Genomic DNA, 23,710 nt, shown 5'->3' on the forward strand with positions numbered 1-23,710 from the left:
CATAGTGTAGTCGCCGTGGCGCAGTAGCATCGACATAGTCCCACACGACTCGCCAACCATCAACATAAAAAAGTTGTCGCAGTTTCACCTGAAAGGCGAAGCATCAATTGCGATAGCAAACTTGTAGAGAGCTATACGGAGTAATGATATTAGCTTTATCAGCTGTATAAACTTGGACATGCAGCAGCATCGGCAACACGCAGAACTGTTGTCGACGCCATCGGCGTTTTGTCCGCGTTCGCTCAAAATGCGTGCGGCGTTGGTGACTGTTGCCGGAGCCTCTGATATAAATAGGCACTGCGTGCCGCAGCTAAACGTCGCCTCCCTTCCCTCCCCTCCCCCACGGCCTCTCGCTCGTTCGTTTGAATAAAATACGCAAGAATGAATCGCTACTTTGTGCACTGCTTTGAAGCACCGCAGTGAGGTTTGCCTTTTTTTATGTCTTGCAGCAACAGAGATTGATCTACGTTCTATCAGAGCATCGATGTTGCCATCTCGTGTAAGGAAATAGGTTCATGAATAACTTCTGCAGCGGGAAGCTGTTTACCTTCTTTCTTTACCTTCACACGCACGCGGGCACGCATGCACACACGCACACACACAAACACACACACACACACACACACACACACACACACACACACACACACACACACACACACACACACACACACACACACACACACACACACACACACACACGCACACACACACACACACACACACACACACACACACACACACACACACACACACACACACACACACACACACACACACACACACGTACACGTGCACGCCGGTACACGCGCACATAGCAATTTGTTCGTGATATACCTCCGACCATGGACGAACAATTCTAAAATAAGCAGAGTCCTGTTCAGATTAACTCGGCTAAGTCAAATGTTTGGGTGACATTGTGAACATTTAGTCACTTTATTTATTCATTTATTTAGTCATTTATTTAGTCACCTCGAGCAAAACAAAAAAATCGGTCAATAGAAACCGTTAATTCCAGATTCCCAGACTTGGAGGAGGACGTCTCGGGGCACATAAGCGGACACACCAGCATCCCCGACGATGTGGAAACCTATAGGGCTTACACAGACAGACAAAATAATTGAGGAGGTCTTAGATGTATCATTGCAGTCTGAGAATTATGGTGCTGACACCGCCAGCAGTCACAAGAGCCAGCGGCCTTCACATGTGATACAGTTGATACTGCCTTGAATGTTTTGGTGAATTTTGATTCAACATGTGGACACCGGAGAATTTTTTTACCAAGCTAGATGAAATGCCATCTTTTGTAACAGCGCACAAATTTTCACAGCACCAGCAAGCAACAACCAGACTATTTAAGTAAATTTACATGAGCACAATACTTGCTATCATGCGAACGCAATAGTTATCTCTTCTTACATCTCTTTTTGGGTGCTATTGCTGTTTTGTTTATTGCGTCGTGAATATTTAGGTGTATACCTAAATATTGGTATTTCATACTCCAAATTTTTGTGAGCTACTTAAGACGCACTTACTTAAAGATGAACAGAGTTTGATGGTGCCTTCAAATTGTACCTAAACAGGAGTCTACTGCATTCACAAAATCGGTAGAAAGTTGATAGAAAATTGACAGTAAGATTAACAATAAATAATTTTTGAAAGACAAAGAGAGATAGCAATACAAACTTTATCTCCTTAAATGAGCCATTCTTTACTCCAGAACGACTACTGCTTGGGGAGAATTTTTTATTGCGATAGCAATTATAAGGACACTTCAACCGGATTTCTGCCGTCGCCGTCGCCGTGAGGTTCCCTATAGATAAAATCTTCGCCGCGAGCTGTATGCCCGAGCGGAAGCGTGCGAGGACGCGCGCTATCACGGAGAGCGAACGCACTCAATCACCCACGCGCAAGCAAGGAAGCGGGAAGCCAGCGCCGGAGGGAGCGCGGGGGGGGGGGGGGGGGGGGGCGCACTTCTACTCTGCCAACAACCGCGCTCGTCGCTCGCCTCTTATCTCCACACGGCTCTGACCTTTATGCGCCGTGCATTCGCCGCTCAGTTTCCGTTGAAGCGATAGACCGCACGTACCTTCGCCCGCTGCGGCGTATGGGCTCGCTGCCAGCGTTTTGACAGTCGTTGTCTGCAGTCATTCAGTGTGATCTATTCATGTTTGTTTGTGCGCGCTCACACCACGCTTGTTCATTCAGTTAGTAATAGTCGGGCCACATTTTCCAACGCACGCTACACATGCAATGCTGCCCGGATCGGCAGTGCAGCGCTACAGGTGTGTCCCTTCGCACGCGCTGCCCACGGGAAGCGCTTCTCATGAACACCACCGTTTCACAGGCGCCTTCTCGTGGTCATCGAGTCTCTCTTCATGTCGGTCTACTTACGGCGCAGCACACCTGCTTACTTAATCAGCTCATGTTTACTACAATTCATATTGCTACCAAAGCCGCTCACCTTACTTCGTATGACATTGCTTTGTTGCTAGCGCATTCATTGCTTCGCCCTTAGGGCGAAACTTTGACATTTTTTTTAATTTCGTTGTAAGTGAAGTTTTTAATGCGTAAGCATTCTTTGGCGAGTACTCCAGCTCCGTCACGCGAAAAGTGTAATGACTTGTATCTGCACAAAGATGCGTAATTTGCGAGGTTAAGGCATTTATTCGTTATAATAGTGTAAATCTAGATGATTGGTAGCTTTGTAAGCGATAAAGAACAATTTAAACCAAAGAATGAAATTAAAAAGAGAATACTCATAGAGATACATAGAGCTCCATAGAAAATGCGTGGGGATGTTTATATTAGGAGTGGGCCAACTGAAACTTATGGTGGGCCAACTTGAAACATTGAGGTGGGGCAGCCTAATTAAATTGGAGCTGGGCCCACTTGAAGTTTGTTTGTGGGTAACTTGAACTTTGGGGTTGGGCCAACTTTCATTTCGGGTGGGCCAATTTGAAATTTGGGCTTGGTACAGCTGAAATATGGAGTTGGACCAACTTGAAATGTGTTTGTTTGTGGGTAACTTGAACTTTGGGTTTGGGCCAACTTACATTTCGGGTGGGTCAACTTGAAATTTGGGCTTGGCGCAGCCGAAATGTGGGGTTTGACCAAGTTGGGAATGAACCAACTTAAATTAAATCCCTAATATTCACGTTGGGCTAACGTGAATATTAGGGATTGGCCAACTTGAGATTTTGGGGTGGCCCAATGTCTAATTGAAGGCTGCTGAGCGTCCTTCGAGTTATGAACTCCTCGCGGTCAAGAGAGCGCTTTGAGACGCTTGGCACGTTTTCACTGGGGCCTGACCGAGGCGCAGTTCGAGCGCAGGCGAAAGCTTGTGCGGACAAGGAACACGGGCGTAACACAGGTTTGCGATAGTGGCATTGAGGGTGACATGGCCTTGCGGTGATGCACTCTCCCCTCACGCAACACCTCACGCACTACTGAGCCTGTTCCTCTTGCCAACCACAATCTCTTTCTCTCTCGTTGAGGCGCGATCGTGCCCGCGTTCCGGCTCAATTGGTATTGGTACGATCGCTCTGAAGAGGCTGGGTGCGGAGAGAAAACCAGACAATTATCTCCTGACGGCCAAGGAGGTTTTGACCTCCTTGCTAAAGCCTAAGAATTCGTTGCCACCGGAAAGGCCATGGGTGTGTAGACGCCCATAAGCTAGGAAAAGCAAGTAAGCAAAAACGAAGTCACAGCCGAACCAAACAATGCTTACGCATTAGTGAACAATTCTCAGAATTTCTGTAGCTTTTTTTACAACGAAGCTGTATAAGCCTAGGCTGAATGAATGAATGAATGAATGAATGAATGAATGAATGAATGAATGAATGAATGAACTTTTATTTCCCTTTTTAAGAAAGGGGAGGCGCCGAAACACTCGTGGTCCGACCCGCATTGGATATGCAGGTATGAGCCATGGAAACGAAAGAAAGAAAGAAAGAAATCACGTGTGGCTCATACCGGGGCCGCACATTACAGCTTCGCTGGTTTACCATCTGTACGGGGGTGCGTGGGCATGAATTTTTACATATGCAACAAATATTTAGAGTTATTTATCATGGTATTAAGTAGAAGTGTTAGGTAGCGTAAAGTGCAGTGACCATAGGTCCAGGATTTGTCTTAATTTCAAGAGAGAAAGAGTAAAATTAGTCAAGAAAAATAGGCCCACCTAGACGCAGTAAGGGTAAAAGCAGACCATTCAGGCTGGTGCGCGCAAACAAATATGCAGCTTTAGAACAGAACGATGTAGAAAGCACAGGTGTAATGAATGAAACCCAAACAAGGCTGATCTCAGAAGCAGCAGTTGAAGTGGGAGGTAAGGCACCAAGGAAAAGAGTAGATAAGCTCTGCCAAGTAACAAAGGACCTAATAAAGAAACGACAAGGAATCAAAATGTCAAACTCAAGAGTTCAGATAGAATTCGCTGAACAGTCAAAATTGATCAAGAAGAAGAAAGTAAGTGATATTCGAAATTATAACGTGGGAAAGGTTTACGAAGCCGTAAAATATGCACGCAGCATGAAATCGGTGAGAAGAAAACTTGGCATAGGACAAAGCAAGATGTATGCACTGAAAGATAAGCCACGTAATATCATCAGCAATTTGGATGACATAGTAAAAGCAGCGAAAGAATTCTATACTGACCTGTACACTACCCAGAGCAACCTAGCTACTTTCATTCGAAGTAGTGATGACCAGGATACAGAGGCTAATTCCATAACTAGCGATCAAGTAAGAAGGGCCTTGCAAGACATGACCCGAGAAAAAGCTGCTAGAGAAGAAGAAATAACAGTCGATTAATTAAAAGATGAAGGCGATATCATGCTTGAAAAGCTTGCGGCCCTTTACACACAATGCCTCACGACTTCAAGTGTACCAGAGAACTGGAAGAACGCCAACATAATACTAATCCATATGAAGGGAGACAGTTAGAGAACTGAAAAAATATAGGCGCATTAGCTTGCTTCCGTACTGTATAAAATATTCACCAAGATAATTTCCAATAAAATCAAGGCAACACTTGACTTTAATCAACCAAGAGAACAGACTGGCTTCAGGAAGGGATATTCTACAATGGATCACATCGATGTCATAAATCAGGTGACCGAGAAATCTGCGGAGTACACTCAAGCTCTCTATATGGCTTTCATAGATTATGAAAAGGCATTTGATGCCGTAGAGATACCAGCAGTCATAAAGGCATTGCGTAATCAAGGAGTACAGGAGGCACACGTGAATATCTTGGGAAATACCTACAAGGATTCCACAGCTATATTGATTCTCCACAAGAAAAGTAGAAAGTTAATTATCAAGAAAGGGGTCAGGCAAAGAGACACAATCTCTTCAATGCTATTCACTGCATGCTTAGAAGTACAGATTCCAAGGATTCCACAGCTATATTGATTCTCCACAAGAAAAGCAGAAAGTTACCTATCAAGAAAGGGGTCAGGCAAAGAGACACAATCTCTTCAATGCTATTCACTGCATGCTTAGAATAAGTATTCAAGTTCTTAGACTGTCACCAATCTCAAACCATTCATGGAATTCTGAGGTGTTGGGACTGACTCTTCCAAGTTATTCTCGTCTTTTCGGTCGCTACTTGCGCTGTCAGAGTCACTGCCGAACTCCAACACACAGTCGTTGTCAGAGTAGTCTCTCTTCTCTATAGCAACGCCGCCATTTTGCTGGCTGTGAAAGTTTTTTGCCTCTTCGCGGAATCTATGTTTGGAAGTTTGGCACAACTTGCTCCAAAATCAAGAGTTCCTGCGCCCAGATCACCCGCTCCCCCCCACGTGCTCAGCACCTTGCAGTCTACAAAAGCGAAGTGACACCATCTGAAAAACCAACATCTCACGTCACTTGTGCGGCCTCCATCAGAGACAGCACTCCGGCTAGGGCAGAGCAAGCTGCGGTCGCTCTTGCACTTCTCGACGATGAGAGAGCTGAAATATTTACTGACTCGAGGGCGGCGGTTCGGGCATTTGCCTCTGGTGCCATCGCCAAGGAAGCTCATCGAATTCTCAAAGGCAAAGTCATCCAGCCACATACAATCACGTGGTTCCCGGCCCATCTCGAACCCCAACTCGACTCCCTCCGCAACCTCAATGACATCGCACACGTCCAAGCGCGCGAACTAACCCTCCGCGCTGACGCCACTGCAAGTCGAGGCTCCGTCGATTCTAGGCTCGTCGAGTTCCGTGACACTCTCTCCACCTTCAACGAGGTTACCAAACACTACTACCTTGGTAGAAGACTATACCCTCCCCCACACGGGACACTAACCAGACCTCAAGCTGTCACACTACGCATGCTTCAGACGGGATCATATCCCAACCTGAATTTATTTCACTACATCAATCCAGACTGCATTAGTCCAGACTGCCCTAGCTGCGGACAATGTAGTACTTTGGAACACATGCTCTGGGGATGCCCCTCGTTACAGAGGGGCCCGCATCGATGCACTGCAGAGGAGTGGAGCTCTGCTCTTCGGAGCTCCGACCATTCACGCCAATTTTGGGCTGTCCAGAGAGCCCACGATGCGGCGCTGGAGCTTGGTCTCCCCGTCCCGACGTGGGTGCGGCCCGCGGCTTCGTCGCCTCCCTGAGAGGGGGCAACAGAGCTTCTCAGGACCTCCATTAAAGTTCTTTGTCTGTCTGTCTGTCATCACAGCTCACCATTTTTTCCGGGACATGGCAAAACATATTCTGTTGATTCTGAAAAATACGTTTCTTTTTAATCGCACTGTTCAACGCAGCGAGGGACTCATGCATCTGCAAACGCGCTCGCCACCCTACAGTCAACCCTTAGGTCAACTAAATCTAAGCAGCACAACCTTCAAAATAAAAATGTCACCACCGTTCATAATTTTTTTTCCGACAGATGGTAGCACATAGTCCGCTTGAATTAAAAAGCTACAGAAATTCTGAGAATTGTCTACTCATACGTAAGCATTGTTTAGCTTGGCTGTGACTTCGTGTTTGCTTATACTTTCGCTTACTTGCTTTTCCTAGCTTATGGGTGTTTAGACAAAAATGGTGGCAAAAAATGCTTGGGCTTTAGCAAGGATGTTAAAACCAAGGAGGTTTTAAAACCACCTTGGTTAAAGCCTCCTTGGACTTTAGTAGATAATTGTCAGATTGTCTGACCGCATCCATCCCCTTCAAAGGGGCCGTACCAATTGAGCCGGTGCGCCTCGACGGAGCAGAGTGGAGAAAGAGAACACCAGGTGCCGCAGAGAGAGAGAGAGAGAGAGTGGTTGTGAAGAGGAAAGTAGCGCGTGAGGTGTTGCGTGAGGGAAGAGTGCATCGCCTCGACGTCATGTCACCCTTGCTGTTGCTCTTGCAAGCCTGCGTTATGCGCGCATTCCTTGTCCGCGCAAGCTCTCGCCTGTGTTCGAACTGCGCCTTGGTAAGCTCCAATGAAAACGTGCCAAGCGCCTCAACGCGCTGGTTTGCCCGCGAGCAGGTCATAACTCTACGGACGCTCAGCAGCGTTCAATTGGACATTGGGCTATCCCAAAACCTCAAATTAAACGATTGTAGGGTTTTACGTGGCAAAAACCACCATCTTATTATGAGGCACGCCGTACTGGGGGACTCCCGATTAATTTGGACCACCTGGAGTTCTTTAACGTGCCCCTAAATCTAAGTATACGGGTATTTTCTGCATTTCGCCCCCATCTAAATGCGGCCGCCGCTGCCGGGATTCGATCCCGCCACCTCAGTGCTCAGCAGTCCAACACCATAACCACTGAGAAACCACGGCGGGTCTATCTCAAGTTGGCCAACCCCTAATTTCAAGTTGGCCCACCCCAAAATTGAAGTCGGCCCACCCCGAAATTGAAGTCGGCCCAACACCAAATTTCAAGTTGGCCAACCCACAAATTTCAACTTGGCCCAGACCCAATTTCAGTTGGCCTACCTGCAAATTTCAAATTGACCCACGCCCAAGTTTTCAGTTGGCTCACTCCTGCTATAAACTTCCTCAGGCATTTTCTATGCAGCGCTATGTATCCCTATGGGTACTCTCTTTTTTATTTTTTATTTAAATTATTTCTTACTGCTTATATAAAGCTACCAATCATCTACATTTACATTATTATGATGATTAAATGTCTTAACTTCGCAAATTGGGCGTTTTGTGCAGATACAAGGCATTACACTTTTTGCATGACGGAGCTGGGTATACTTGCCAAAGAATGTTTACGCATTAAATTATGTTTCCTTTCAATCACGCTTTTCTACGCGGCGAGAGAGTCACGCAACTGTATATATAGACGCGCTTCGAATGGTGTGGTCAACTTGGCAGCGCGTCTTCAGACGCCATCCCCAGCTGTGTGGTTAATGTTACGCCGGGTATGTTAGCCTGGGTGATAGACTGGTATTATATTCCAGCTGCTGTATGGTAATTATGACATACAGAGTGATCACATAAGCACACCAACAGCACATACACTCACTGACAGACACATACGCAATAAAGGTATTTACAATGGCTTGTAGACCTCATAATCACCACCAGCAGGCAGGGGGTGCTTTGCTCCGGGCAGACAATGCATCACAGTTCCAAGCTCGAGTCCCGTTGCAGGTGTAGTGCCGCCTTCAAAGATCGTCTCTTTGACAAGTAGTGGCAACAGTCACGCAGAACACGTTGCAGGTCTGGAGGAGCGTTACACACGCACAGTAGTACACTGGCGAGTTCCATCAGTTGAATTTTGTACTTTAAGTAGATAGTGTAGGCCAGGTTTAGCCTGATGCGGTGAAGGCATGCTTGGTATTCCCTGTTGAGACCTCGGCAGCATATAGAGGTCACATGACGGCAAATACTATTCAGTGAACGACGTACGATTGCCGAGAAAGCATTGCAGTCCTTGCGGAGGGCGTTCGCTGCGCCGGTGGCTGGTTTCTCAACGGATCGCTGTGGAGTGCGCGTTTAACTGTCAAGCTTCGTGTGCTACAGTCGAGTGTCACTTCTTGCGTGCAGAAGCATGGCAGAACGAAGTAGAGACCGTTTTCAAGCCATTGGTTCAGCGTGCTCGCTGCCATCTCATTGGCTCTCAAGTTTAGCCGAAACATGTTCTTACCAAACAACCTTTCCCTCGAATGGTCCAGCGAACTAAGGCCCGGTTGTTAAAAGGTTGTTTGGTCACAAATTTCCTTAACTTGGGTATAACTCACACGAAAATATCATTGTGTTGACGCGTAAATCCATCAAGAGAAAAGAAAGACATGATTGTCAATAAGTGTGACAAAATACCCATGCTCCGCACTCTTAACGGCATGGAAGCGCGCAAGAGAACTACGAAGGGCAAGAACAAAAGGTTGAAGCGGAAGGACAAGAACAGTGGGAAATGTGCAGCAATGAAAGACAAGAGCGTGAAAGATAGAGAGCATAAATTTCGTTCAGAAATGACCGAGAGTTGAGCTTCAGGTCGACTCCTCTCTCTCTCTCTCTCTCTCTCTCTATATATATATATATATATATATATATATATATATATATATATATATATATATATATATATATATGAGCGGGATAGAGAGAATGGGAGAGAAAAAGAGGGGTATGACTCATGACCAGGGACAGCTCGACTAGGGACAACTTGAACAGAGGACGCTGATAAATAGTCTGGGGTGTGGATATTTTACAGCCGCCAGTGAAGTCCCGTGCTGCGCCAATAATGCACGGATTCGCCCTGCATCTGGATCAGCCGTTTGACCAAGGTCTCAGTATAGTGCGTCTTCAGAGAGCCTGGTCGATTGCCGATTTCGGATAGCGAATCAGCCAGCGTCTGCTGTTGGCGCGCATAGTGGGGGCCACATACAAAGGACGTGACGCACTGCTTGAGATATATCAAAGCAATCACAGCTGGTAGAACCGGTACGCTGAAATATGGACGCATATATCGTGAACAATGCTCCTGCGATTTCGTTGGTTGCCATGCGGCATTCGAAAAGGCAGAGTACGGTGCAAGCCTGCGAGTTGCGAAAGACAGGAAAAATGAGAGTTTTCTCAGAACATAACGACCGTTTGTCTTGACAAATTGTTGGCAAAAAAGACGACCTAACTGCGGAAGCAATCGCATGGGAACACATGAGCCTGCAATGTTTCTTCCTTTTTTTCCTACCTTCCGCTCACTTTTTAGACTCTGCAAAAGAATCTTATCATGAAATCGTTGTATTAATTCATTCATTCAATAATTTATTATAAACTTATTTATTTATTTATTTATTTATTTATTTATCAGGTACAGCGATGGCACAAAGCAAGAAATGAACGCGGTGTCTCGGTTCGCAGTTATTTGACGTAGAGGTAGGATCTAATAGGTAGGACGTCAGCTATCTAATGGAGGTAAGTGTTGCGACATCAGTCACAGAGTGTGGCGATTGATTATTTCAAGAGTCTGCAGTAGAATTCAGAGGTCGCTCTCACTCTTGCGCCTTAGGGGGCCTGACTACAAACGCGAGTACAAATTACAGCGTTACATATTAGCGCCAGGCCTGTCGCATCCGAGCTGAAGCAGTCGGTGGTACTTGTCGTCATAATTTTGAACCCTAGTGTCCTTGAATGACACGTATCGCTCACTCAGCTTCGCCATCTGGCACGCGCATTCTCGGCAGCCGAGTGGAATACCGCACATATAAGTCACACAATACTCTGCACAAACTAAACCCTTCACTGAAACTCGGACCTCGACTCAGACTGCACCGACGCGAGGCATCCCTTCAGCGTCGGTTGTGGTTAGGAGCTGCCTCCACGAGAGCTTATTCCGCACTAATTGGAATGGCTGACAGCGCTACATAGATGTCTGTGGCTTCGAAGCGAACATCGACCACTTATTGTTTAACTGCCTCAGTCTGAAGTACAAAGACAATCAATACCCAATCCTGTACGGCGACTAGACGATCGTCCACCCTCCGTATGCTACAAGCGCTACTGAAACACCGATCATCAGCCCAGAATGCAGTGAGAACGCACTTTTGTGTTTTTTGATAACGACTGGCTTGTGTGAGGGCCTTTGACTACGTTCTGCTGTTCGCGCATGTGCATACACAAGCATCGCCATTCCTCTCTCTCTCTCTCTCTTTGATCCTTCTTTATATTCCCATTTTCCCTTCCCCAATGTGGGGTAGTCAGCAAGACACTTACCGAGTTAACATCCTTGCCCTGTACTGCTCTTTCTTTTACTGCGACCGCAGTAACGTGCTCGAGATTGGGCTTGACTTATCCCTGTCCGTCCAGCCGTCCGTCCATTCCGTTAAGGCTGATTCACACTACGCCGACACGAGAACGATTTTGGTTTGCCCGACTGATGACGCGAGCAGTTTACAGGGTGAAAAACGCTGTGGCCAACGGTTTAAAGTAAGGAAAACGCTGTCGCCAACAGTCGGCAGACCAAAATCGGTGCCGTGTCAGCCTAGTGTGAATCAGCCTTTACGCTGACCGTGTGGCCTTTGTGGCCATCGACGTTGTATTATCATCCCAAGCTTCATCATCGCCATCTGGTGACAAAAGACAACATGTGGACAACCGCCTCACCACTGGGATTCGAACCCATGCCGCTGCAATCATGTGCATTTAGCAGACGGGCGCGCTAAGCACTGCACTATCGCGCAACGACCGCGCCGGGCAATAGCAAGGTCTCGCGCTTCACACAGACTGAGATCAGTGGCGTCTGTGCGTGTATTTTGCAAGGCCGTAGAGGCTTGGGCTAGTCGGTACATACTCGAGAGGGAAACAGCGCGAAAAAACACGACAAGAAGACAAGAAGGGAGACAGCGCTGGTGTGTGTCTCCCTTCTTGTCTTCTTGTCGTGTTTTTTCGCGCTGTTTGCCTCTCGAGCATGTATTTTGGAGGCCAGAACAATCGATACTGTACTATACGAGGAGTAGATTATGTTCATTGAATAAAAGTTGTTCTTGAGAAGATGGCGGTGTGTTGGCGTGCTATTTCTTGTTTAGTCATGCTCTTGAACACAGTGTCGGTGACGCAAAAGAGGCGTACATGCCAAGAACGATGATCAGCCACAAACATGGCACATGCACCAGAATAGAGGATGTGCCAACATTCAGGCAAGTGGTGGAAAACAATGTCGCAAGCATTGATGGCATCAATGCTAACGTCGCAACAACAAATCCACATAGTTCCTTTACATACTACAGTGGCTCAAAGAATTCGTAGCAGCCAGGTTCCCCATATACCTGTCAACGTTCTTAGTCTAAGAACGTTGATAGCAGCACTACAAATGTATAGGACAAAAAAAAGAATAGAAAGAAAGAAAAATATTTCGCTAAAGTTAGTTGGTGGTGCTGCGTAATCTTCCTCGTGATATCAGTCGTAGAAGTTGTGGCCTGAGAGTTGAATAATCCCCTGCGAGGACCTTCAAAGCGGCTCATGGGGCCTGAAAAGAAACAGCAACTGGGTTATCACTGGCGGCCTGAACATTAATTTACGCAAACACTGAAGTCAAAAAATGGTAACCTTATATTACCTGACTAAAGCTGGTCTACACAGACATGTGGAGTCTGAGATTGCTAAAATTTAGCCGTGTGTTTCGAATTCTACAAGGTTGCATGACCATATCATACAGAAAGGCAGTTGCCTATCACAAAGATGATAAATTGACAACTTATCTATTGAAAATTATTCATTTCTTCATTATTACAGACTATATAATTATTATTTTTAATTTAGGTACATCATTGTTTTTTAAATTTTTATAATTTTTAATAATGTAAATTATTACATTATTCTTAACCACACTCCCCTTCCCCCGTCACCCCCCTCACTCCCATAACCAACAAACCTATAACCGCTGGTTTCTTATCAATTCCGCCTTAATCAATTAGAGCAGTTATATGAGGAAAAGAAGCAAAAACAAGATGGTTGTCTGCGCTATAGAAAAAATGTCACAGTTTCGCCCTAAGGGCGAAGCAATGAATGCGATAGCAACACAGCAATGTCATACGAAGTAAGGTGAGCGGCTTTGGTAGCAACAACACGCAGAACTGTTGTCGACGCCATCGGCGTTTTGCCCGCGTTAGCTCAAAATGCGTGCGGCGTTGGTGACTGTTGCTGGAGCCTCTCATATAAATAGGCACTTGGTGCCGCAGCTAAACGTCGCGTCCCTTCCTTCCCCCTCCCCCACGGCCTCTCGCGCGTCTGAAGAAGGCGCGTTTGCTCTACATATATGGTGATTGTAAAGGAGGAAAGAGACGCCTACTTCTGCAGCCCTTAAGGAAGCACGGCGCAGAACGCGCGTTTGTTCTCCGCCGTGCGTTCACTCCCCGTGAAAGAGCGCGTCCCTCGCGCCCTTTCACTCGCACATACAGCGTTCGGCGGCGCGCGGCCACGATTTCATCTCCATTGACGTCATACGGAACCTCACGGCGACGGCGACGGCGACGGCGACGGCGACGCCGACGGCGACGGCGACGCCGACGGCAGAAATCTGCTTTTGAGTGTCCATATAATTGCTATCGCAATAAAATGCTGTCAGAATTGATGAACTCAGAGCCGCAGAAATCGCTGAAGTCTGCTGTCTAGCCGGTATTCTTTTTTTATATCACTCCCTCTCTCGTCCAAAAACGCCCGCAACTATATTAAACGCACGTCTACAAGGTTTCCAAAAAAAATGAAACCCCTTCGAGGCGTCTCTCTGCTGACACACGCGATAACAAATGCGCTGCTGCCGGCAGCGATCCGCATCGCGCGCATTGGTGGCAATATGTGAAAGGTGCTTATGCAGGTCTGGACTTGGTTCAAGCCGAAATAAGATCGATTCGTCCTCCGACGCCGCCACCAGCCGACGCATGTTTCTCGAGCTTTCTCACTATGCGAAATGCAGATTCTTGCTGCTGCTGTCTCACGCATCAAAGAAAAGTAATTTGATGCTCGGGCAATTTTGCTTCTCGCGGTGTTCTCTGCGAACTTCTTTGCTGGTGGCCCCTGCAAGCGTGTACGTTAATGACATGTTCTGTTCGACTTTCCATTTCCGGATATGACCGGCTTATTTATTTATTTATTTATTTATTTATTTATTTATTTATTTATTTATTTATTTATTTATTTATTTATTTAATAAATTACTGCGCGTGGAAATATTTCCTATGTTTATTTTCCCTCTCGAAGAAATCAAACCCCGTATTCGACACTACATTCGAAGCGAAGCGCTGCTAAAAGGTAAAATCTCACAGGGGTCCTCACCAATTTCGAATATTAAACGAAGCCTGGAGATTCTGGACATTCTGTAAACTTGTACGTGTACGATGAACATAACTGCATAGCGTATGCCTTGCGGCAAATCCTTTCGAATAAAAATAACACACAAAATGCCTGCGTGGTGCGGGAAAAATGCTTGACCTGGAAGCTGTTTGGTAAACACCAACATGTCCTGACTCAATTCGCGAGTTAAATCGTTTCTGAATATTGAAATTGGTGTTCTCTATGTCCTTTTATTTTTTCGCATTACTCAAGTGTTTTGCCCGGCCCACGCGCTTGCGAGGGCTCAACATACAGAGCAGCAGACTCAATCGAGGCCCATTTTAAAAGTTCGAGTTTCAAAAGAAAGCACGAAGGGACAAACACGTGAAAGGGGCAGCTAAATTGCTATTGCTTTGTAGCAATATTTGCAATATACAATATTTCCAATGTACTTCTGTGTCATAGAAAGAACGAGGCAGAGAGAGGAACGGCAGAAAGGTATATGTAGATATAAGTTTCCAGTAGGTTATCTTGCACTGGAGTATACGAGTAAATGAGTAGGAAAAATGGTAGAAAAAAGAGGAGACCTAAGAAAAAAAAAACAAAAAAAGGTCAAGAAGGGCGTTCCCACTATAGAGGCGTTCACGCAAACTGGTGGATCGCAAAAAAAAAAATGCAGTGACGCTTTTTAGCAGTAGCGTCTTACTACTAATCATACTTACTACTAATCATAGTGATATACTGCTATTTATAATACTACAAGCAACCGAATGGCTGACTCAGCCTAGTGCGCTCAGTGCAGATGTGAAGAGGCTATCGATCATCTTCTCTGCCACTGTTACCGCTTCGACAAACAACGCTGGACTCTACGGTGTGTCTTGCGCAGCGTGTATAATCGGCCTTCTACCGAAGTAAATGTCCTGGAAGCTTGGCTTTTACAGTTCATCAGCCGAGAAAGCCATACTATAGCACATCTACAGTATACGCAAGGCGACGGACTTGAGTGCCCGCTTGTATAAAGAAAAGTTGTGCGGACAGTGCACGTGTACAATCTGAACTATTGTTCTCTCTCTCTCTCTCTCTCTATCAGTCCTCCTCCCCATGTGTCGGTGAGCACTCTACTTGGCGCTGAGCCGTGCTCCCTCAAGGGCTGCAGAAGATAGCGCCAACCTTTCCCTTTCCCTCAAGAACCACTTATCATCAGCACTCTAGACAGGGTTAAGTTAACCTCCCTGCTTTTCTTTGCTTCTCCCTCTGCGTCGGCAGCCCATGCTTTCAACAACGCATGAGCAGTAGTCTCGTTAAAAGGCTGTAGCAGCGACAGCCGTATCCGGCGCCACGGTGGGCCACCGTAACAATGGTACATGCCGTAAAAGTCAATGCGCCTCGCAGTATCAGTTGCAGGAAATACAGGGTGTTTCATTTTAGCTGCACCAAATTTTTAAAAGTTGCCTGTGGCAGATAGCACAATTATAATCTTTGATCTAAACTACTCGATGCGGCGACCACTACTTCCACGCGAAATCAATAGCCTAATTGATTATTTACATAATTACGTTGATTAACTTTTTAATTAATTATTTTACGGCACATCTTTCAATCTACGAATTATAGCTGCTGAGTTCGCGAGGCGTATGCACTTGGAACGAATTCTCAGGGCTGAACCAGTTTCGAGATATTCATTTTCAAAGTATCCGACGAAATGCATGGGCGTTCCAGTTAACTTTGTACTTCAATGCATAAAACAGCGTTTTCCTCAAAAAGTTAACTGGAATGCCCATGCATTTCGTTGGACATTTTGAAAAGTAATATCTCGAAACTGCTTCAGTCCTGAGAATTCTTTCCAAGTGGACACGCCTTGCGAACTCAGCGGCTTTAATTCTTAGATTGAAAGATGTGCCGTAAAATAATTAATTGAAAAGTTAATCAACGTAATTATGTTAATTATTCAATTAGGCGTTTTGATTTCTCGTGGAAGTAATGGCCGCCTCATCGAGTAGTTTAGATCCAAGGATTATAATTGTGCTATCTGCCACAGGCAATTAAAAAAAAATTGGTTCAGCTAAAATGAAACACCCTGTATAACAAGTGGCGTGCGAGCAATGTGCGCCGCGATGTTCATTCGAAGCCGCGTTTTGTGTGCGCCTTTAGAGAGGGCGCGGTTTTTGCATGTTGCTTTCGTGTCCTGTACAGTGCGGTTCACTTCTGTGTAGCGTTGCACAAAGCCGTTGTGCAACTTTGTGACCTGTCCATCAAATAATAGCCGATGCCATATCGCCAACATCTTCTATCATGTTTTTAAAACAACAACCACAAAAACAGCGAGGAGGACGATGAAGACAGAGCTGGTTCTAGTGCTATTAATAGCTCATTAAATCGCCGATTGTGTGTTCCAAATTATTCTAATACCACTGAAATAGAAATGGCTCTTTATATATAATGACAATTACATTTATTTCCCCATCTGTCAGGTAAATCTATCTCCTAATTATCATAAACGCTATACTTCCCCCTGATTTACTTCTTCGTTTAGGTTTTTCTCCATCCCCCTTCCCTTTAACCTTTAACCGCCGGCTTCTTGGCCAATCCACCGTAGTGGGTGCGCGCCACACGTGAGGAACAAGCAAGCAGGCCATCACGTGTGTGCTTGTGAACTGCGCTAGCAAGTGCCGTGCTGGCTGTTATTTTCATCTAGCTTATTTTTTATTGTTTCCCAAGCATTGTACTGGGATGGAAGGCTATAAAGAGGTATACCTTGACATTCTTTTTTCACTCAATAGATTTGAAAAAAGAAACAGTAACAAAACATCGCGAACTTGAAATCGTACGAACAATACGACGAAGAGTGTTCCCAATGAAACTGGCGATAATAACAGCTATAATACTTCCAGTGGCACATAATGCGGATTTCAGAAATAATATTGTAGAATTATATCCATGCTGAAATTCACGTTATGCGCAACGTTGTTTTCGAATTCATATTAGGTGCAAGGTTATTTTCGAATCCGTATTAACTGCAAGTGACATAAAAACAACCGCTTTCTCTCTTCCCATTCTTGCTCCTGTTTATCTGTCTTGTCGATTTCACTGTGAAGGTGTCAAATTTCTTGACCTCGTAATCTATATTTTAAAATCAACTTCTAACAACCCCTGGCATTCTTCAGAAGACAACAAACGCACGAAGTGCAGCAGGTGCGCCTCGTGCCTTGCACCTTTTCGCGTTAAAGAAAAATATCACCGTAACATGTCCAAGTGACCGCGTTATACTGCCGGTGTTCTGGTCATAATGTGTTCTGATACCGTATTCACCTGACCTGAGATTCAAAAGTGGCTTAACACTCTGGATTTAAAAAAATATAAAAAAGAAGAAAGTGATAGAAGAAAGGCAGCCCAGCTCTGTTACAACAAGCAGCTAATAAAAAAATACGCTAATATATAGACGATGTATTTTTGACCATTGAAAAGACAAGTAGCGTACACCGCGATGAGCTGCAGGTGATGGGGCGGAAAATCCACTCAACCTTTACTTTGTCCCTTCGCCCTCTTCCTCTTTTTCTATCCTTTTTCTGCCTGGCTCATGCATTATGGTCAGAAGGCGTGTCCCGTCCTACCCCCCCCCCCCCCCCCTTTCCAGCTCATCCGAACGTCACGCCTATGCAAGTGAATTCACGCTCTCAGGTGTCGAAATCTTCCGCCATCGCATCGAGAAAACGAAGAAAAAAAAACACGTCAAGTAGCGCTCGGCCCTACCCATTCCATCACCACGCGATAGACTCGAGAACTAAAGAAAAATTGAAACCGCAAGAAAAATCCTGCACCCCCCCCCCCCCCCTCCACCGAAGCTACACGTGTCCCGCTGCTCTCACAAGCAAAAAACAGCGCAAGGTGGTGAAAACAGGAATTTCCAGGAAATATCACAAACTTTCCCACATCTAAATTCCAGTCGTCGTAAGCTTGGCTCGCTAAAAACCCTGTCGCACGTTAAGATATGCAAATAGGCAGGGCGTAGCGGGATGGTCAGCACCCGATCCTTCTCACTATATGTAACTTTTCATGCACATTCTCTGTGGCTGACACGCTCTGGAATGACATGTCTTGCCTTAGTCCACAACGCATGCAACCTTCACGTGTCATTCGTGCGATCAGACGTCACAGAGTAATGAACAGTCGTGGATCAAAGAGCAGGTGCATAACATTGCGCAATCGTATCTCGAGGCTTGTGCCAAATTCAGCGAAATCGTTAAATTTTGTAGGTTTGTTTTTAATAAAATCTAGCAAACACTCATTTAAGCACGATTACAGTGCTAGAACGTGATTGAGACATCAGATATGACAGATTTTGTTCTTGCGAAAAAATGCTGCATACAGGACGCCAGGCTAACGCAATAAAGAAGCACTAGAAAGAAAGAAAGAAAGAAAGAAAGAAAGAAAGAAAGAAAGAAAGAAAGAAAGAAAGAAAGAAAGAAAGAAAGAAAGAAAGAAAGAAAGAAAGAAAGAAAGAAAGAAAGAAAGAATCACAAGCACCCCTCCGTGAAGGCCGCCGAGAATCTCAGCTCCGCCGCGTAATAGTCGTAGTTCACTGACTGCTGGGCTGTTGAGGTACTTTGATTTTATTGCGATAGCAATTATATGGACACTCAAAAGCAGATTTCTGCCGTCGGCGTCGCCGTCGCCGTCGCTGTCGCCGTCGCCGTCGCCGTCGCCGTCGCCGTGAGGTTCCGTATGACGTCATTTGGAGAAGAAATCGTCGCCGCGCGCCGAACGCTGTATGTGCGAGTGAAAGGGGGCGAGGGGCGCGTCTTTCACGGGGAGCGAACGCACGGCGGAGAACAAACGCGCGTTCTGCGCCGTGCTCGCTTAAGGGCTGCAGAAGTAGGCGTCTATGTTCTCCTTCACAATCACCATGTATGTAGAGCAAACGCGCCTTCTTCCGACGAGCGAGAGGCCGTGGGGGAGGGGGAGGGAAGGGAGGCAACGTTTAGCTGCGGCACGCAGTGCCTATTTATATCAGAGGCTCCGGCAACAGTCACCAACGCCGCACGCATTTTGAGCGAACGCGGGCAAAACGCCGATGGCGTCGACAACAGTTCTGCGTGTTGCCGATGCTGCTGCATGTCCAAGTTTATACAGCTGATAAAGCTAATATCATTACTCCGTATAGCTCTCTACAAGTTTGCTATCGCAATTGATGCTTCGCCTTTCAGGTGAAACTGCGACAACTTTTTTTGTCTAGTTGGTCATTTTGGACACAAGTCACGCCGACACACCTACTAGCACTCCGCCCACAGGGAGCGCTGCACTCGGGCATTCACTGTACACCCTCTGCACGTCTTTTACCTAACCTTACGCATGTCTGCTTAATTAGTTCTTTCTCGCACTTTCATCGTCCACTGCTCGAGGAATGAGCTTCCGAATGTTTCCACTGCCGATAGCTTACTTGTCTTTCGCAAAATTTCCCCTCTAAGTTTACTATGCGAGGACAAACAACTTAAGGAAAAAGAAAGACTAACGCTAGATAATGTTTACACTTGCCGAAATGTTGGAGCAGCACTTACTTGTTACTCTGTAAGAGTGCGGATTGAGCAACATTACGGAGAAAAACAGCCCAGCAACTGGACCACTGAAAGACGAAACAAAACAGACGCTGTGTTGTTTTGTTTTTTCAGTAGTCTCATTGCTGCACTGTTTTTCTCGGAATGTTCCTTGTTGCCGTCTTTCATTGTTTTCAGAGAAGACAGCAAGATTATTTTTATTGCGATAGCAATTATATGGACACTCCAAAGCAGATTTCTGCCGTCGGCGTCGCCGTTGCCGTCGCCGTCGCCGTGAGGTTCCGTATGACGTCAATGGACATGAAATCGTCGCCGCGCGCCGCGGTAAGTGGTTCTTGAGGGAAAGGGAAAGGTTGGCGCTATCTTCTGCAGCCCTTGAGGGAGCACGGCTCAGCGCCAACGGGGAGGGGTAAGTGGGAGCGAAAGAAGGGATAGAGTGGAGACGCCATGGCTGGGCGAAGCAAAACCGGCAGGCATAGGCGGCACGTATCAGGCCGAGATGGAAGGCCTTGGTGTGCTGCAGAGTCTGCAGGGGTGTTGTGCCAGGCCGGTCAGGCCCGGGGTGGAGTGGGAGGCCGTGAGGCCTTCCCGCTTGTAGAAATGTCCTTAGAGGCGTGCGGAGAGCCCTGACGAGTCAAGGAACTCCACGACGCCTCGAAGTGCAGAAAGGTGGTGTCGGCCGGGGAAGAGGAGGTCTTCCTCCTTGTCACAGGGGAGGCCCAGGCGGCGGAACTCCTGCAGGAGTGGGCCCCGCTGCTGGAGGTACGCCGGGCAGGCCAGCAGGAGATGTTCGATCGTCTCCGGCTCCCCGCAGGAGCTGCAGGCCGGGGACGTCGCTCGTCCCAGTCGGTAGCTGCGTGCTGCCGTCCAGCTGCAGCCGATGCGGAGCCGGAGAAGGAGCGAGGTCTCCCTGCGAGCCAGGCCTCGCTGGGGGAGTGGTCGTGGGGGGCATCCCAGTGCCACCCGTTTGTCTGGGTGGTGGGTCGCCAGGTGTCGCCGCAGCCTCAGTCCTGTGAAGTCGCCCTCCGTCACGGCCCGACTGAGGGGCACAGTGGTGTGGTGGGCGTCCTTCGCCAGGGTGTCGGCTGCCTCGTTGCCCGGGATCCCTACGTGGGCGGGGATCCAGTGCAGGGACACCGGGTGGCCTGCGTCCTGCAGCGCTGTCAGCCGGGTAGACAGCAGTGCGACTCCAAGGCTGGCGCTTTCTGGCCTCTGCAGGCCGAGGAGGGCTGCCCTGGAGTCGCAGAGGATGGCCGCTGGTACCCCAGGAAGCTCCTCAGAGAGTAGGTCGACGGCCAGGTGGAGGCCTGCCACCTCCGCTGCAGTCGAGCTGGCGTGTCTGGGCAGTCGACACTGCCTGCTCTTCTGCAGGGCTGGTGCCGTGCAGGCCGCCGTGGCAGAGCCGGTGTCCGGTACCACCGAACCGTCGACGTACACCAGGAGGTGGTCTCCGAGGGTCTCGTCCAGGAGGCAGGCGGCCGTCTGCTGCAGGGCGCAAGCGGGTGAGCGCCTCTTCGAAATCCCGGGCAGCTCCGTGGCGATGGGGACAGGAGGCCTCTGCGGTGGGGGCAGCTGTACCGCATTCGGCGGTGGGTTGCCAACCACCTCCTCGTAGAGGCGGCACAGCTGACCCATCCTTGAGGAAGGCCGGGACTGGAGGCGACGCAGCAGGCCTCTGCCATCAGGAGCATGGTGGAGGCGGTCGACGTGCCTCAGTCCCTGCTGCAGGAAGAGGAGCGACAGGGGCCATGCTCCAGCCTCCGCAAGGGTAGCGGCAATCTGGGAGCTCCGGGGGACGCCCAGGCAGAGTCGGATGGCCGCCCGGTGCTGCAGCTCCAACTTTTCGAGGCGGCGTGGCGGCAGCGCCACCAGCGGGAGGGCGTACCGCAGGCGTGATGTGGCCGCCGCCTCGTAGAGCCGCAGGGCCCACTTCACCGAGCAGCCCTCTCCATGGGCAAGGAGCTGCGACACGGCCTTGCGGACCCTGATGGTCTGGGTCTGCATGGCCCCGACTGCCGGTAGCCAGGTTAGCCGGTGGTCGATGCGCAGCCCAAGGTACGTCGCCGCGCGCCGCCGAACGCTGTATGTGCGAGTGAAAGGGCGCGAGGGACGCGCGCTTTCACGGGGAGTGAACGCACGGCGGAGAACAAACGCGCGTTCTGTGCCGTGCTCCCTTAAGGGCTGCAGAAGTAGGCGTCTCTTTCCTCCTTTACAATCACCGTATATGTAGAGCAAACGCGCCTTCTTCTGACGCACGAAAGGCCGTGGGGGGGGGGGGGGGGGGGGGCAGGGAAGGGAGGCGACGTTTAGCTGCGGCACCAAGTGCCTATTTATATCAGAGGCTCTGGCAACAGTCACCAACGCCGCACGCATTTTGTGCGAACGCGGGCAAAACGCCGATGGCGTCGACAACAGCGCTGTGTGTTGCCGGTGCTGTTGCATGTCCAAGTTTGTACAGCGGATAAAACTACTATGCTTACTCCGTATAGCTCTCTACTAAGTTGCTATCGCAATTGATGCTTCGCCTTTCGGGTGAAACTGCGACAACTTTTTTTTTCTTAGGGCTCAGCAATTCGGCTCAGCAATTTGCTGACTGATTTTTTTAAAACCCGTCAAATCATGGGTAAACAGCAAGTAGTTAGCGTTCGGATGCCAGTAGACATAACTTAAATAGCCGACTGAAGCCAAAACATGCAGCGACAAATAGAAGAGAACAAAATTTATGCGTAAGTATCAAATGCCCATTGAGCGAAATGCAGCTCCACTAACGTGAAACCTTTGGAGGTGCGAAGCATGCATTGATGCGCCGCTAATGGGCTCATACTGCCATAATTTAAGCCATTGCTTAAATGGCTCATAACCCCGTAAACGCGGCCTCCCCATTACTACGACAGAAGAGAAGTGAAATTCTACGCTTCAATCATGAGCGGCAACGCAGACAGCTGTGGACGACGACGACGACGAACGCGGGAGCGCTCGGCACGCGGGGCGCGTGCCGCTTGCTTACCGTGACGACGACAGGAGACAGAAGCGCGTGCCGCTTGCTTGTGAGTGGCAGCGCGCCGAATGTTTCACCCGAAAGGTGAAGCATGAATTGCGATAGCAGAGAGAGAGAGACAGAAAAAAGGGGAAAGGCAGGGAGGTTAACCAGATGGGAAGATCCGGTTTGCTACCCTACGCTGGGGAGAGAGGGGAGGGGGAGGTAAAGTGACAGGAAAGTAGAGATAAAGAAAGGAGCACAGGTACACAATCACGATCGGCCACAGGTGGCACCGCACAGTAGCACTTGCAGCACTATAAACATCTGTACGGGCTACAGCCGCTTGTCCAAGTCTGTTGCCCTTAAAAATTGCAGCAGTGCCCTCGTCACCCTCCGCTGCGATGGCTTGTGATGTCGGCATTCTAAAATAAGTTCCTCTGTTAAGCCCGTTTCACATGGTGCGATTTTGCAGTGCGTTTTTCGCAGCTGCCATTTCCGCAGATGCGAAATTCGCAATCCCGTTTCACATGGATCTACGGCAGCTGCGTTTTTCGCATACTCGTTAAGCATTTTGACTGGCGATGACGTATGAGCGAGCCGCTTACTATTGGTCGTCTGTTTCCACCGCTACAGTGGCTACCACCGCATCTGCGTTTTATTGCGATAGCAATTATATGGACACTCAAAAGCAGATTTCTGCCGTCGGCGTCGCCGTCGCCGTCGCTGTCGCCGTGAGGTTCCGTATGACGTCATTTGGAGATGAAATCGTCGCCGCGCGCCGAACGCTGTATGTGCGAGTGAAAGGGCGCGAGGGGCGCGTCTTTCACGAGGAGTGAACGCGCGGCGGAGAACAAACGCGCGTTCTGCGCCGTGCTCGCTTAAGGGCTGCAGAACTAGACGTCTCTTTTCTCCTTTACAATCACCATATATGTAGAGCAAACGCGCCTTCTTCAGACCGCGA

The sequence above is a fragment of the Dermacentor silvarum genome, chromosome 2, assembly GCF_013339745.2.
Source record: "Dermacentor silvarum isolate Dsil-2018 chromosome 2, BIME_Dsil_1.4, whole genome shotgun sequence".
NCBI lineage: Eukaryota > Metazoa > Arthropoda > Arachnida > Ixodida > Ixodidae > Dermacentor > Dermacentor silvarum.